At 39.3% G+C, this 16,494-nt stretch overlaps 1 long non-coding RNA gene across 1 annotated transcript; it reads left to right on the top strand.

Annotated features, from left to right (window-relative positions):
• The first annotated feature begins 8,470 nt into the window (after positions 1 to 8,470).
• Positions 8,471 to 9,406, top strand: LOC136783629 (uncharacterized). The gene is made up of 3 exons (XR_010824300.1): positions 8,471 to 8,544; positions 8,618 to 8,765; positions 8,842 to 9,406. It is a non-coding gene; the product is annotated as an uncharacterized lncRNA (long non-coding RNA).
• The last annotated feature ends 7,088 nt before the right edge of the window (positions 9,407 to 16,494 follow it).

Below are 16,494 nucleotides of genomic sequence, written 5' to 3'. Positions count from 1 at the left end.
ACGGCTAACGGGGCAAAACAGAACTTTGCCGGATCACTCCAGCGACAACCCTTGGACTACAAACAACACGCACTATTGTTCATACGTAGATGGCTGAGTCCACGGGACGGAAGAGGAGTACCGGGTCGGGCGACTCTGATGAGTTCGCAGAACCGACAGCTACCGATGCTTCCCAGGTAAACCTGGAGAAGAAGATCTCGAGTCTAGACGAGAGAATGGAAAAACTGGAAGGGTCGTTCCAAGATTTCATTTCTCAAGTCCAGCAGGCTTTTGACAAGCTGCTGAAAAATAAGACTGTTCCCGATGAAGCAGCAGTGGCAGCTGCTTCTGCTACCGAAAAGCGCGCTAGAGGCCGACCGCGAAAGACCGCGGCCGCTCTACCGGCATCGGCCAATCAGGGTCAACCTTTGTTGACAGTGACAAGGCCGAGCGATGATCTCGAATCTCAACCGACATCAGACGATGCTTCGGCTGAGATATTCCAGGGGGCCTACAGGACGAGGGTCCTGAAGGGAAAACCTGGAAAAGTTACCGGCCAAGGGGATGACTGTATGCCCCGTTGGCGTGTTCTCGAATCTCTCCAGAGATCAAACTTGACCTTTGCGGGCGATGGAACGGAGGCGGTTGAGAGTTTTATTTCTCGAACCGATGCCGTCCTGAACCTTCTCAGGGTAAGAGATTCCGACCTAGTTGACGTCTTTCCCCACATCCTAACAGGTGTGGCGAGGATGTGGTTTGAGGATAATGAATTCTCAACCTGGTCTGATATTAAGTCCGCCTTAAGGTCGTATTTCAGATCACAAACATGGGAGGAAGAACTGGAGACTGAGCTTCTAACAAGAACTCAGGGTGCTAACGAATCTGTGCGAGCCTATTTGCAGACTATACAGTCGTATATTCGGAAAATAGGCAGAGAAAGATCGGATTGGAGCCGAATCGCTATCGCGCACAAGAATATGCTACCGGTGTATAGAAGAGGTATCGCTATACACAAAAATATGACGTATCGAGAATTTGAGCGTTTGGCGCTCAATTTCGAAGCCGCTTATAGGCCGTCATTAAAATACCGTCCACCTGCCGCGCCTGAGGAATGTTTAGTTCCTGAGTTGGCGTATACCGGCAGTCATGGAAGGTCCCGAGAGTCTAGGCGACACGGTGTGCGTGCCCTAGAAGTGGATAAAACATCCAGCTCTGATACCGACGAATCAACAACGGAAGATTCGAATGATAACGAAGAGCATTAGAAAGCCTTTAAATCAACAAGGAACCGACAAGGAACCAGTTCCAAGTCGAAACCTTCGTTAGATAAGGCAGCTGGCAACAATAACAGCCGGCAGGGCTCAAAACGTAAACAACCGGGCCCGAGCGCTACCTGCTTTAATTGCGGGAAAGCTGGACACGGTTGGAGTGCGTGTAAAGAGCAGAGAACAATGTTCTGTTACCGATGTGATAGCAAAGGGGTTTCTACGGCGGAGTGCCCTAAATGCTGTTCAAAAAACGCCAAGAGGAGTTAGTAAAATTTCCCGAGAAAGTTACGACACTCCAAGAGCGGAAAAACATGATACCGAAAATCTTGGGTGAAAACCAAGATAATATATTCCCGGATAATTATGTCGAAGAATATTCAGTACAGCAATGTGTGAATATTAACCATAATTATCGCTCCCGCGACTTCTCAGACCAACATGTTATGTTGGAGACAGAGAATGTAAACAAACACTCAGAGGACACAAGCGCTCGAGTGGTTGCTACCGAAAATTCGAACGATGGTCAATCGGTCGATAAGTTACCGGTCGGTGATATTACTGATATAGTAATTACGACGTTTGGCGATAGATCTAGGAAACTAGCATTCTACACCACGATCACCGTACAAGGGGAAAAGCTGCGTGCGCTGGTGGACTCGGGAGCCTCACGCACGTTTGCAGGCAAAGTAGCCATTGAATTGTTTAATTCAATTGGTATACAAGCCAATAAGATAGAACCCTTAAGAGTTACCGTTGGCAACAATTACACATGTAAATTAATTGAGTCCGCCAAGATCCCGATATTTCTTGAGGGGAAGACAACTATAGTTGACACACTATGGATGCCTTCCTTGTCGAGTAATTTTATTTTGGGACTTGATTTCCTACAAGATGCTCATGTTGTCGTGGACTTCTCCACGGGAGAATGGGCTTACAAGGAAAAACCTCAAAATAAACATTGGTTCTCGAATGCCGAATCACTAAACTGTGTAGTGGTGAATAACGGCTTAATGGTTCCCGATAATGATAACGCTAAGAAATTACAAGAGTTTCTAGAAATTAAACTGCCCCCCATTTCTGGAAAACCTGGAATTTCAAAGTTACCGGCAGTCATAATTGACGTGCAAGATCACGAGCCAATCAGACAGCGAGCTCATAGGTGCACGGACAAAATCCGCCAAGCTATGTGGCAAGAGGTTGACGATATGCTAATCAATGGCATTATCGAACCGTCGCAAAGTGATTGGGCGAGCCCGGTAGTCATGGCGAAGAAAGCCAATGGCAAGCTCCGCTTTTGTGTGGATCTCCGGCGCGTTAACGCTGTAACTAAAAAGGATGCGTACCCATTACCGAACATGGCTGCGATCCTAGATGAGTTACGACAGGCCAATTATTTAACAACGCTCGACTTGAGTCAAGCGTATTGGCAGGTACCGCTAGCAGAAAAGTCACGTGGTATCACGGCTTTTATTGTTCCAGGCAGAGGCTTATTTCAATTTAAGCGAATGCCTTATGGATTAACTAATGCTCCCGCAATATTCCAGCGTGCTCTGGATAAATTATTGGGTCCCGAATTTTATCCACATGTATTCGTCTATTTGGATGACATTATCATTGTCACCAAAACATTTGACGAACACTTATTATGGTTGGATAAAGTTATCGAAAAGTTAAGGCAAACTGAGCTAACGATAAATAAGGAGAAAAGTTTCTTCTGTAGAACGGAAGTAAAATATCTCGGATTTATCGTAGACAGTCAAGGTCTTCGCGTGGATTCGGCGAAAACAGAAGCCGTAATCACGTACCCGATACCGAAGAATTTAAAGCAAATTCGTAGATTCTTGGGAATGGCATCTTGGTATAGAAGATTCATTCCAGAATTTGCGACAGTTGCTGAACCGCTAACGAAATTGACAAAGAAAAATCAGTCATGGGAATGGACAGCCAATCAGCAGTCAGCATTCGACGCGCTGAAAGGATGTTTAACAAGCGCGCCAACGCTTGCCTGTCCAGATTTTTCGATCCCGTTTGCATTACAGACCGATGCTAGCAATGTTGGCTTAGGTGCTGTTTTGACACAAGTTATCGAAGGTCAAGAAAGAGTAATCGCCTACGCGAGTAGAGCGCTTACGGATCCCGAAAGAAAATATACCGTGACCGAGCAGGAATGCTTGGCAGTGGTGTGGTCGATAAGGAAGTTTCGATGTTACCTTGAGGGTTACCACTTCACTGTAATTACCGACCACAGCAGTCTCCGATGGTTGCATAATTTAAAAGATCCATCTGGAAGACTTGCTCGTTGGGCTCTCGCCTTGATGGAATACGATTTTACGATCGTACATCGTAAAGGAGCTTTAAATCATGTTCCTGATGCTTTGTCAAGAGCACCGGAAAGTTTAAATGCTTTGCTACCGTCTTACGCCGATACCAAGGATGCGTGGTATTTAAAGCGCGTAAAGGATATCGAAAGAACGCCAGAAAAATTTCTTGATTGGAAATTAGATGGAGAGTTGATGTATCATCAACGACGTTCAGATTTGGCAGATGCTGAGCTCGAAGATCTTGATGCTTGGAAACTGGTGATACCCAGGGAGTACAGGCAGAAAGTGCTCGAAGAATGCCATAAGTTACCGCAAGCCGGCCATCAAGGTATCGATCGTACATATCGACGCCTTTCGATAAATTACTTCTGGCCAGGTATGTTCAAAGATGTAACGGCTTACGTCAGTCACTGCGACGAATGTCAGCGTTGCAAGGTAGAACAACAAGCTCCCGTCGGCTTCATGGGACGTCGAATTGTTGAACAGCCGTGGACTGTAATATCGGCAGATATTATGGGCTCACTGACGCCAAGTAAACAAGGGTTCTCGTATGTGTTGGTAATCCAAGACCTATACACAAAATGGATCGAAGTAGCTCCACTTCGACGCGCTAACGGCAAAAAGATTGCAGAAGCTATCGAAAACTTGGTGATTCATAGATGGGGTACACCAAAAGTTTTAGTTACCGACAATGGTACCGAATTTGTAAATAAAGACATAACTGCTTTATTACAATTAACGGGTATGAGGCAAACCACGACACCTCCATATCATCCCCAGGCAAACCCCACCGAAAGGGTGAATAGAAGCCTGAAGATGATGATAAGGGCCTTTCTCGATTCTGATCATCGAGAGTGGGATCAGCATTTGGTTGCATTTAGATTTGCATTCAATACTGCCCACCATGGTTCACTGCAAGCTACACCTGCATTTGCTAATCTGGGTAGAGAACCAGAATCGGCAAGGTCGATGCGACGTGAATTAGAAGGCGATACCGAAATCATGCAGCAACCGACAGAAAAGTGGTTGGCACGCATGAAACGCTTGGAAACACTTAGAACAGTTTTCAAGTATGCTCTCGAAGAAGCGCACGAACGACAGGCAAGACCGTATAATCTACGTCGTCGTGAAAAGCACTATGAGGTTGGCGAGTTGGTCTTAGTTCGCAACCGACAGCTCTCGAATGCCGCAAAACACATATCGGCTGCACTGAACAAACCATTCGGTGGACCGTTTATGATTGCGAAGAAGTTATCGGAGACAGTTGTAGAATTGTCTGATTTGGCAGGAAACGTCACTGGCAAAATGTCTACGGCAGTCATCAAGCCATACAAGCCTGAGCTACCGCAAGAGTAAACCCAGACTGAAGTGCATCACTGCACGCTTGGGCGTGGCAGCGAAAAACGAACTCGTGTTCGGGCGCTTTCGGTTTCGGGTCGAAACCTCCGTTACGGAGGGGGGTATGTAACGAAGTTCCCCGTTACGTATACGAGATACCGAATAAAGAACATAAAAGCTACCGAACAGTGGATATTATTAATCCCTACGTTACCGACTCGTGAGATAGGCTCACGAGTGGATTATAGCTAACGTCAAGGATAGACCCCGTTGACAGGCAGAGGCCCGGATGAAAAGACCGGCGCTCCAGTAAACGATGTCCAGGTTGTCCTGAGAAGTAAGGCAGGGCCATGCCAAACAACCCAGGCAACCTGAGATAAGGAGAAGCAGCCTCGGGGAGTCCTAAAACAATGACAGTGTCTATAAGTCCCCACGAGGAGGGGAAATAGAACATCGAGTCTGGCTTGAACGCTGGTTACGCGCGTCAAGCAGGCTGCGCGAATGTCGTGCGTAGACTGCCATAGCAGGCAGTCGGAACGCGACCATGGGACTGTGCTGATGTGTCCGTGCGTGCTGGTGAGCGCGTGACGCGGCACTCAGACATCCATGGGTCGGTTCGCGTACGTGAGGCGTGTGCTATAGGCCAGCCTGCACGTACGTCACGACTGGATACCGGCCAATGCATAGTGGGTTGTGCAGGGGCGTAGTTAGCCCGTTGGAATGTGTCCCGGTGCCCTCCGTAATCCCATAGGCTTGCGCTATGGCTGGACGGGCCGTGAATATTGCCTCCGTGGTGGTCCGCTCCTGGCAAAACGCTATGCTTTGGCAATTGATACCGCATGTTCCCGCACTCCTCACCACCACCTGTGTGTGGGTGGTGAGGGAGAAATGTATGCCCCTCAGCAGGCAGGTCTGCGAGGCTCGGACTTCCGTAAGGGACCCTCCCCTCTCTCCACGACCTAGCATACTGAGCGACCCTGGCTACCGCTACCGTCCATATGCATGGCCGCAGGGCCGTATAAGATGCATAGAGAATGGGGTCGAAGGACCCAATTGATAACGTAGGGTTGTTGGCCACCCAACTGACCAACTGGCGCCCTGATACCGATAGAAAAGGACGGGCGAAGGTAATGGGAAATCCCGTAGTGTGAGTGGCCCCTCGCACTGACGGGAATAACGTTACACAACAGTTGTATACAGCGTGTTACTGTAAAAAATCATCAGATTTTAGAAAAATGTATGATGCAATCTCATTCATAATAACTTACTATTTTCATACTCCATTCCATGCGTCTCGATTGTTTCTTCATTTACCGCTCGTGATAAATTTTGCATAATTTCATCTATTATTCTTGTAATTATATGAATTACTGAAGAATTCTGTCTATACGCTAAATTAATAATCACTTGATACTGCATATTTTTCACTTTATATTTATCGACAGCTTGTATAAAAAAAAGGAATCTGTACCCAAGGTTCAAGAAAGCTATAATGTGAAATTAAAAGAAGGACCCAAGGAGGAAAATAATAGGAGGGAATAGAATGGGTATGTGGAAGGAAAAAGACCCTTCAATGGTGTAGAGGTAGGTTGAGAGGGAAGAAAAATGGTTAAATGTGAAATCAAGTTAAATGGCGGGTCCATAGTAGGAAAATAGTGGGAGGGTCTAGGATAAGTATGTGGAGGGAGAAAAGACCCTCCGAGGGCAGGACTAAGAAAACAAAAATGGCAGTCCGTAAGATGCTTAGGACCCCTAGCGGTGTAGCTGCCCCAGTAATTTTCGTGATCGCCACCTAGTGGAGAAAAAAGAAACTTTTTCCTCCACCAACTAAAATACAAAAAAAAGTTCTCTGGGTAACTGTCAGGATAACTAACCATCCGGGCCCTAGGGTGATGGGAGAGGGGTAACCCTTAGGGAACTAGTGGACCCGTAGGATAACTAACCATCCGGACCCTAGTGACATGGGAGAGGGGGTAAGCCTTAGAGAACTAGTGGAGCCGTAGGATAATTAACCATCCGGTCCCTAGGCTGATGGGAGAGGGGTGAGAGACTCTAAGAGAGAAAGAGAGGGTGAGAGGGATCTCTCTCTCTCTCTCACTCCCCATAGCCAAAGCATTTCCTCCGCACACCCGCACCCTCCTCATCACCCAATAAACCCTAGCTCTTAAGAAGACACTTCCCCCCGCACACCCGCACCCCCCTCATCACCCAATATACTCCAGCTCTCAAGAAGACACTTCCCCCCGCACACCCGCACCCCCCTCACCCCCATGTCACAGGAACCCAAGACACTTCCCCCCCCCGCACACCCGCACTCCCCTCACCACCGTGTCACAGGAACCCCCTAGCTACCACTACTTTTAACTTTATGCTTAACGGGAATCTGTACGCGTAGCGAAGGCCCAACTCCAGCCATCCCCTCCAGCCTCAGCGTCATCTATCGGCAACAGTAGGTAGCGCTGAGCGAAGTTATTATAGTCGGGGAAGTATCCCCCACCACTTGGGCATGCTAGGGGCCGTTGTAAAGTGGAAAGCAGCATTCCCAACAAAAAAAAAATAAACCTGAAAAAGGTCAATTTGAGTTGGCAGCTCTGCGAAGTAGCTACGCTGCAAGTTCTGCTTGCTGATTACGGCTGATTTGTGCGATTAAGTAGTAAAAGATTTAGGTAAACACAAATTTGACAGATCAGCTCGGGGGTTATATTCAAATCTGTGTCAGATAAGTAAAAATTGATCATTATTTATAATACGCACTAAAACGCGATGCTTTGTGAATAATATCATTTGTTACAGGTACTTTAATTAAATTTGGTTGGTGCGCAAAGTTAATTTTAGGAGTATATGTAAAGAAAAATTGGTTGGCTAGCAGATTAGATACATGTAGAAATCTTGCTAAATTATTTTGTCCTAAACTAGTAAGTCCTACTGCTGTATTGCAGTTGGTGGAAAAAAGGCAATCCTTGCCTAGCTTATAATACACAAACCATCTTAGGCTCAGTTATTGAATTTACCAGATTGAGGAAAAAGGATGAGTCGGTAAGGTTCTGTTTGGTTTGTTTTTATTAAAATTATGAAAAGATGTTTCTTTAAATAATCAATTATTTTAGACAAAACTTACCAACATAATTCACAATATAGGTGGATGTATAACAAAATAGATAGAAGCTTAAATAACAAATCTTATTGCCAATTGTCTTGGCTGAGACAAGCACAGAAAAATCTGAATGCAGTAGGCAGAACTTAATGGAACTTTTAATAAAACTAGTATGAAGATTGGCTCATATGCATTATTATTAATTTGTAAGTAAAACTTGGAAATTGGATGTATGTAGAACCATTTTTGTTAATTTTTAATGGATTAATTTGATTTCTAGGCATTTTGAAATATATATTGTAGAGTAATCCAGATGACAGTGTCTTAAAATTATCTATATGCAATATTAAACAAGTTATAACATATATACGAATAAAGAGAAGTGAAACTGAAGGCCAGTTGGTGATGTTCGACATCTTCAACAAAATAAACATTTGCTCTCTTGTGTTTATATAGCAAGATAATTTATCCTTGATGTCAATTGACTTTGTGCTTGAGAATTCAAGAGCTGCAGTTATTTGGAATGATCCTAAAAAAATACACTGTTAAGTATACATTTTTGTCAGAAGTTGATTGGTGCTATTAAAATTGTTTGATATATTGCATACACTTCTTAGTACATCAGATGAACACCTGTCAACAGTAAGGTATATGAGATGTGCTGGCAAAGCAAGTGCTGTTATTGTTACAATGCCTTAAGAAGTAGCTCTCAAAGATGTGAGGAAAGAATTTGATTTCTTTTGTTCGCGCATCTGTTTCCAATAAGTATATTTGATTAATACGTATGTAACATAGTATTACAATATATACAATGATTTATGAGAAATATTTATTTTTATAGATACTACTTTGGATGCATTTATCCTTCATCCAAGGATGTATATAAACATACAAACTTCGTTTATATTCCACTTATTCTTCTTTTGCTTTGTCCAAACTGTAGAAATGCAAAATCATACCAATGCAAGTATTACACACATGGCTAATTACACAGGTAATCTTTAAAACTTGTGTGTAAACTGTTGAATCAAAGTCAGTACAGAATGATCTTTCGTGTCTTCAAATTGGTGTAATTCAAATAGTTTGAAAATCATTTTTGTGCTAATGGAGTATAGCTACAGAAAGGAACAATTTCCGTGCCATAATAAACTGTTAAATAATTGTGATATGATTATTGTAGTTATTTCTATATAAAATAATAGTTATATAACTCTAGAAACTTTCTTCATAATATTTTTAATTTTAAATTAAAGGAATATTTACAGTTACAAGAGTTAAATAAATAGAATGTAACTTATATCATACGTCTCTTAAAACATAAATCTATTGTAGTTAAAATTGTGTTCATATATTGTTGAAGTAATTAAATTGCTGGTTTTAATTATACTTGGGGGCAGAGATTCAAATATTTTGTAGTTGCCATAATCTGAAAAAAATATCATTTGAAATGTGTTTTAAACCATTACACTATTTTATTTAATAATATATTATGGATAAGAAAATTAATTATGATAAATGTCAAAATGATTTATTAATATCTTAGTGTGTGATCAATATATTCTATTACTTCAAAAAATTAAAGTCTATAGAAAGGATGAACCTTGTACCAACCTTTCAAAATAATTATGAATTAAATATTGGCGGTCATCTTCTGTGGCCGGTGAAAACACCTCTGGTATTTGCAGATAATTCTGCATACCATTTTTTGTTACTTTTTTGTCCCGCCTTGTAATATTATACAATACAGCAGTAGCCAAAATGACATTAATTGTTCGCTCTGGTGTTTGAAAGCGTGATCCAATGGTGAGAACAGCGAACATACGCCCCCAAATGCCAAAGCACCTCTCCACCTGTAACATTAAATAGCAGCATATATACAGGCAGATGTTTATTTCAAATGTACACATTGAAAATTGACATTTGTATATTTATGAAGTTAAAAAAATTAATATCCATAATTTGGATCATTTTATCTGATGAAACCTGTATATTCATTTATCATTTTATTAATTGAATATAAATCAATTAATATATTATTTGATTTGAAAATATTAGTGTAAATGAATAACTATTGTAGCATATATGTGTTTATACTCAGTAAGAACAAAAAGTTTATAGAATATTATTATTATGAGATATTTACAAAATATTATATATTGTATAAATATTCTTATATGTATGTACATTTGCATTTACTGGGATACGCACACGTGTGATCGTGCACATTATCAGCCAAACTCACGCCTATTTGTAATTTTAAATCAAGATTATTATTAAATATATTTTTCGTTTATATATAGTTTGATACAAATTAATTTTTGATATTTATAATAGACCTTATATATATATATATATATATACATAATTAGTATGGAATTAATACAGGACCAATTTCATTTAAGAAAAAAAAAACAGTATGGGATAAATATGGGAGCAATTTGGCTCAGTCTCCATTCCAATACATGTCCTATGCTTATCCCAAATAGCCAACGTTTTTAAAAAATACTTTTCCCTTACATTGCCCATACTTGATTTTTTCTACGCGGGTAACTCTTAAGTTATTTCATTTTATAATAATGATGCTATGATTATGAGAATATAGCTGACAGCAGTAGCTGATACACACTTTTCATATAATGTTTTCTTATAACAACTATATTTTTAATTATAACTATAATGAGTATTACTGTTTAAATATAATAGCTAATTGCTTATTGAATTAAGTTAATTAAATTGTATATGTATTTATATATATATATATATACAGGGTGTTTCACGTAAGGCGCCCCAGCTCGAAATGAGGACTCAGAGCGCATGGTGGGGGCAGATGCATCTAATTGGCCGCGGAGGGAGAGAGAAGGATTAACGTGGAGAAGGATAGAGCTATCCTTTACTAGACGATACGCCTAGCGTATCGCTGCCCCTCCCTTCCCCGCTCACATCAGTCATCTTTGGTCAACTCTTATCCTCTTTCTTTTACTCTCTCTCCAACCGCGGCCAATAAGATGCATCTGCCCCCACCATAAACTCTAAGTCCTCTTTTCGAGCTGGGGCGCCTTACGTGAAACACCCTGTATATATACGCACAATTTAATTGACTTAATTTAATAAGCAAACTATTATATATATTTAAACAGTAATATTCATTATAGTTATAATAAAAAATATAGAGAATTTGTTATATAAGGAAACATCATTGTTTTATATACAGCTAGTTGTTCAGATAAAACAAATCAGACCGACGACATAAAAAATGCTGTTTAACTTCTGAACTGAAAGAGATAACAATTTTTGCTATATTTGACTTCATTTATACTGCTGTTAACTTAATATTAGGTTTGGTACGTGACAATTGGAAAAAATTGGTGTCGGTCAGTGCCGGAAAATTGGCTCCAATTTGAAGACTCTTTTCTATGGTGGCCTCCAAAGTGTCAAAATATAAGGCAGCTAAGTTCACAAGCGGTTCCTCCACAGGATGATTGGGAGCTCGAAAGTTATAACCAACTTCTAGGTCCATATGGTAAAAATACAATAAGATAATTCTTATTATAATCTATGAAGTAATAAAAATATTTAAGAAATTGAGAAGATCACGAACGATTAATGTTTGAAATTCAAACAGTTATCATTATATAGTCAGGACTTGAAGTAGGCTAACTAGTCTAGCTTTGAGATTATCAACATGTTATACATATATTAGCTACGCTTCTACAGCATTGCGAAACGGAATATTTACAAATTTTTGATAAAATAAATAATAAAACTAATTATTGTGATTTTTAACAGAAAAGTTCAAAGATGCTCTCATAGCAAAGAACAAATTTACACAACCTCCGTCAGATGTAGATACGGACACATTAAATAAATTATTATACGAGCCTGTCAAACGTAAGAATCGTTTAGGTAATATCAAGGATTTACAAAACTTTCCCGTTTTTGGGGAAAGCTCTTGTAAGTATAAAAATAATAATTTTGACAATGACCCAATTAAAAATATACATTTGTAATCAGTTCTAAAGGGTGCAGGCTATTATATGTTACGTCTTTCTATTATTTCAGGTGATGAACCGGATTCGCCGCCACTTAAAATGAGAAAAGGTAAATTATATTTATTTAAAGTTTTTCGTTTTACTTCATGCAATGCGATATAATTAAGTTTAAAAATTAATTTCTGAATGCTAACTATAAAAAATTATAATTGTTAAAAGTGAAATTAATTTAGGTTAGGGATTTTAAAACGCTTCATCTTATGGATATTTATAATATAAATAACTATATTAAGCATTCAAATTATATCAGTTTCAGTTAATACTAAATAATTTTATAAACATAAGCAATCAATATATTTATATTCATTTTCTTATAAGGATCTACATTGTATAGAGAGGAACCAGTGCCCCTGTGTGTGCCAGAACTCACATTTGTTACTGTGCAAGGTAAATATAATCATAATGCATTGAACAAATGTTATACAGTTTTTAATTTATATGTCATAAAATATATGTTACAAGAAATTGACAGTTGCAAAATATTATCCTAATTTTCAGATACAAGTATGAGCCAGTCAGCATCTTCACCATCTACATTTTTAAATCAGGCAATATCTATGCATACGCCAACATCTGCAGGTTAGAAAAATAATATTAATTTCATTTCATTTAAATATTTTACATTTAATTTATTCAAATAAATTTACCTTCATATAATCATTTATTTGTTGTCATTATTATAAATTTATTGCTTAAAAATATATTACAATAATAATTATTGACTGTAGCTTAAATATTTTTATAGTGGTAGTAAATACACTTCAATCATCACACATAGCCTGCTATTGTGTACCCTGCATCAGAGTCTACGTTGGACCCTGCGTCAGACTCTATATTGGAGCCTGTAGCAGGGGCTATATTGAACTCTGCACCAGAGCCAGCTGTATCACAATCATCACAGCCTGAAACCTCTACTGGCAACCATGCTAATTGTTGTGGTAAGGAATCATTAATACATTATTGTAATTGTAATAATTTTATATTTTTTTCATTGTAGAGACATGTAGAGACGTTTATTCCAACGAATTAAAGCGTCTTTCTAGACAGTTGTATAGTGTAGAGAATCTAATAAAGGAGCACCTTCTCTCATGTGGCAGTAGATCCAGTTTACAAAGGACAGAGCGAACATACAGCCTCCTTCCTAAACTCCCAATCTCAACAATGGAAACGCTGGATAATTTTGATAATGGGTTGCAGCATAATTTACCAATGGAATGCCAATTAGTAAGTACAAGGTTTTTATTAGATGTTCAATAATAATAAGATAACATTCATGATGAAATAATACATAGTAACTATGTTATTTTAACTATTTAATATAACCTACACCTTTCCTTTATATATTCGGATTAGGCTTTTTCCTTTATTTTAATGAAATCATTTGTTCTTCTTGTAATCTTATTCTAGAAGCAGATGTTACTGACTATAGGAGGTGTTAATTATAAGTTATGTGTGCGCAATATGTTGAAGACCCTAATAACCAATGAATTAGGCACCCTTTTATCCTGGACAGGTCAGCAAGGAAGAGTTGCCTTTAGGACAAAAAAATTGTCTAAAGTGATAGTTGGTAATCCATTCTCATTTCCTTATCCTAAAATATACTCTATTTCAAAGGGGAACATTATTATTTTCATAATGAATTTGACATAATGATGAAGATAATACTATTTCCATTGAAACAGATTATATATATTCTATCTTTTTCCTTTTGCATTCCTTATAATATACAAGTAAAACAGTTATTTCCACAATTTGTTTTAGATCCGACAATTTTTAGACACTTAGTATATGTTTTATTTCTACATTTCTAGTATATATTTCGGATTTTATTACATTTTAATTTCTATTTATAAAAATGCACATATAAATCATATAATATATAATCTGAATCAGCGCTATGACAGCCCAGTGAGTAATAATTTTCATTTATATGTAATAATTTTTCAAAATCTGCTATGAACCAATACTCAGATTGTACAATTTCTTCATTAGAAACCTTAACACAAGAATGGTTAAGGTGTTCAGGAGATACAATGCGGTCTTCGTTACGGAAAACTACAAATTCATAAAGGTAAAAATTATATTTACATTGTCAGTTTTTATAATTATGTACTACACCAAAAATTAAGAAATAAGAATGAATTACTTAAAATTATGTTTTAATAGGCAACATGGAATTTGAAGCAGATAACGAAGACAGTTGTATAGTCGGTCAACCTTAGAAGCATGCAAAACGGAGCTGAAAGCAAATAAACTTCATTCATTCCAAGGACAACATCCACGTTTTCATCATCATCTGCACTTCCGGTGCAGTCACCATAATCAACATCGACGATGCCACCACCAAGAAACCATTTGGGCATGCTGCAGTAGTGCATTATTATTTGTATGCAATAGATTGTCAATAGTGAACAAAACAGTTGTTTTAAACCGTATGTTGTTGTGCGATTATAATTATTTATAGTTTGTAAATAACGATTTTAGATATAAATAATAAATATAAGTGTATTCTAATATGTGATTATTCTTTCAGCTGTAGTCTTAAATTACGTTCGCAAATAATAATTGTAGATATTTATTAATACACTAGATATTGCATTTCATAATATATATTATATTTAATGTAATGTTTGAATGAATTAAAAAATATCTTCATTTTTTATTTGCGAACGTAATTTATGACCAATTACATTCCCATTTCTTTTCCTAATACATTTAAATTTCGCGCCATAACATTATAAGACATTATGTGCATGCGCATAGGAATGTAAAAAAGTTGACTATTTAAAGTCGGCTTTAAGATGACTTTCATTTTTCATTTTAAGGCAACATTTTGAATTTGACTTTAAGATGCCTATTTAAAGTTAACTTTAAGTTAGCTATTTAAAGTCAACTTTGAGCTAGCTGTTTAAGTCAACTTTAAGTTGGCAGTTTAATTGGGACGTTTGTCATCTTTTTGACAGCTTTTAGTTGACATTTTGTCCAAGAAAAAGCCAATTTTAAAGTCGACTCTCGACTACACTAAGTCAACTTCAAGTCAACTATAAGTCGACGCTGTGCTGTTAGGGCACACCAGTGATGCCAGAAACGGACTTTTTTTCCAAAAAAACAGTTGAACAGAGGGGGCATGCACACAACGATAAATCCCCTATGCGTGTGACTAGCCACTTTTATGCCGATTCGGGCAACTTCGGCTTTAGAGAAGGACAGCGACATTTACTACGTCACTCTACATACACAAGTCTACGGCATATGCGTGTGAGCTGCTTGCGTCATCGAATACCGGGAGACTAACACATATGTATGATCCATCCGTGAGAGCCTTCCCAAAGTTTAGCAAAGTGTCAAAAATTCTCGTGTTCATAATCTATATTAACCTGTTCGAATGTTTTACGTGAGTAAAGTGTAGTGAAGTGAAATGTCAAGTGTGGATAATAAAGAAGATTGTGGGGAATCATCATCGAGTATGACATCCACAGGTAAATTATGAATTATTCTGTAAAGTTTTTGGTGCTTGTTTCAACGTTTTCGTTTTTGTAGGTTATTTTAATGGAAGGGTTAGTAGTGGTAGCTAGGGGGTTCCTGTGACACGGTGGTGAGGGGAGTGCGGGTGTGCGGGGGGAAGTGTCTTGGGTTTTCCTGTGACACGGTGGTGAGGGGAGTGCGGGTGTGCGGGGGGAAGTGTCTTGGGTTTTCCTGTGACACGGTGGTGAGGGGAGTGCGGGTGTGCGGGGGAAGTGTCTTGGGTTCCTGTGACATGGTGGTGAGGGGGGTGCGGGTGTGCGGGGGGAAGTGTCTTCTTAAGAGCTAGGGTTTATTGGGTGATGAGGAGGGTGCAGGTGTGCGGAGGAAATGCTTTGGCTATGGGGAGTGAGAGAGAGAGAGAGAGAGAGAGAGAGAGAGAGAGAGATCCCTCTCACCCTCTCTTTCTCTCTTAGAGTCTCTCACCCCTCTCCCATCAGCCTAGGGCCCGGATGGTTAATTATCCTACGGGTCCACTAGTTCTCTAAGGCTTACCCCCTCTCCCATGTCACTAGGGTCCGGATGGTTAGTTATCCTACGGGTCCACTAGTTCCCTAAGGGTTACCCCTCTCCCATCACCCTAGGGCCCGGATGGTTAGTTATCCTAACAGTTACCCAGAGAACTTTTTTTTGTATTTTAGTTGGTGGAGGAAAAAGTTTCTTTTTTCTCCACTAGGTGGCGATCACGAAAATTACTGGGGCAGCTACACCGCTAGGGGTCCTAAGCATCTTACGGACTGCCATTTTTGATTTCTTAGTCCTGCCCTCGGAGGGTCTTTTCTCCCTCCACATACTTATCCTAGACCCTCCCACTATTTTCCTACTATGGACCCGCCATTTAACTTGATTTCACATTTAACCATTTTTCTTCCCTCTCAACCTACCTCTACACCATTGAAGGGTCTTTTTCCCTCCACATACCC

Source organism: Prorops nasuta, unplaced genomic scaffold, assembly GCF_024137725.1.
Source record: "Prorops nasuta isolate Cenicafe-Biocafe unplaced genomic scaffold, Cenicafe_Pnas_1.2 PNAS00034, whole genome shotgun sequence".
In the NCBI taxonomy this organism is placed as follows: domain Eukaryota; kingdom Metazoa; phylum Arthropoda; class Insecta; order Hymenoptera; family Bethylidae; genus Prorops; species Prorops nasuta.
Note: the sequence above shows the minus strand (reverse complement) of the source record. Positions and strands in the feature narration are given on the sequence as shown.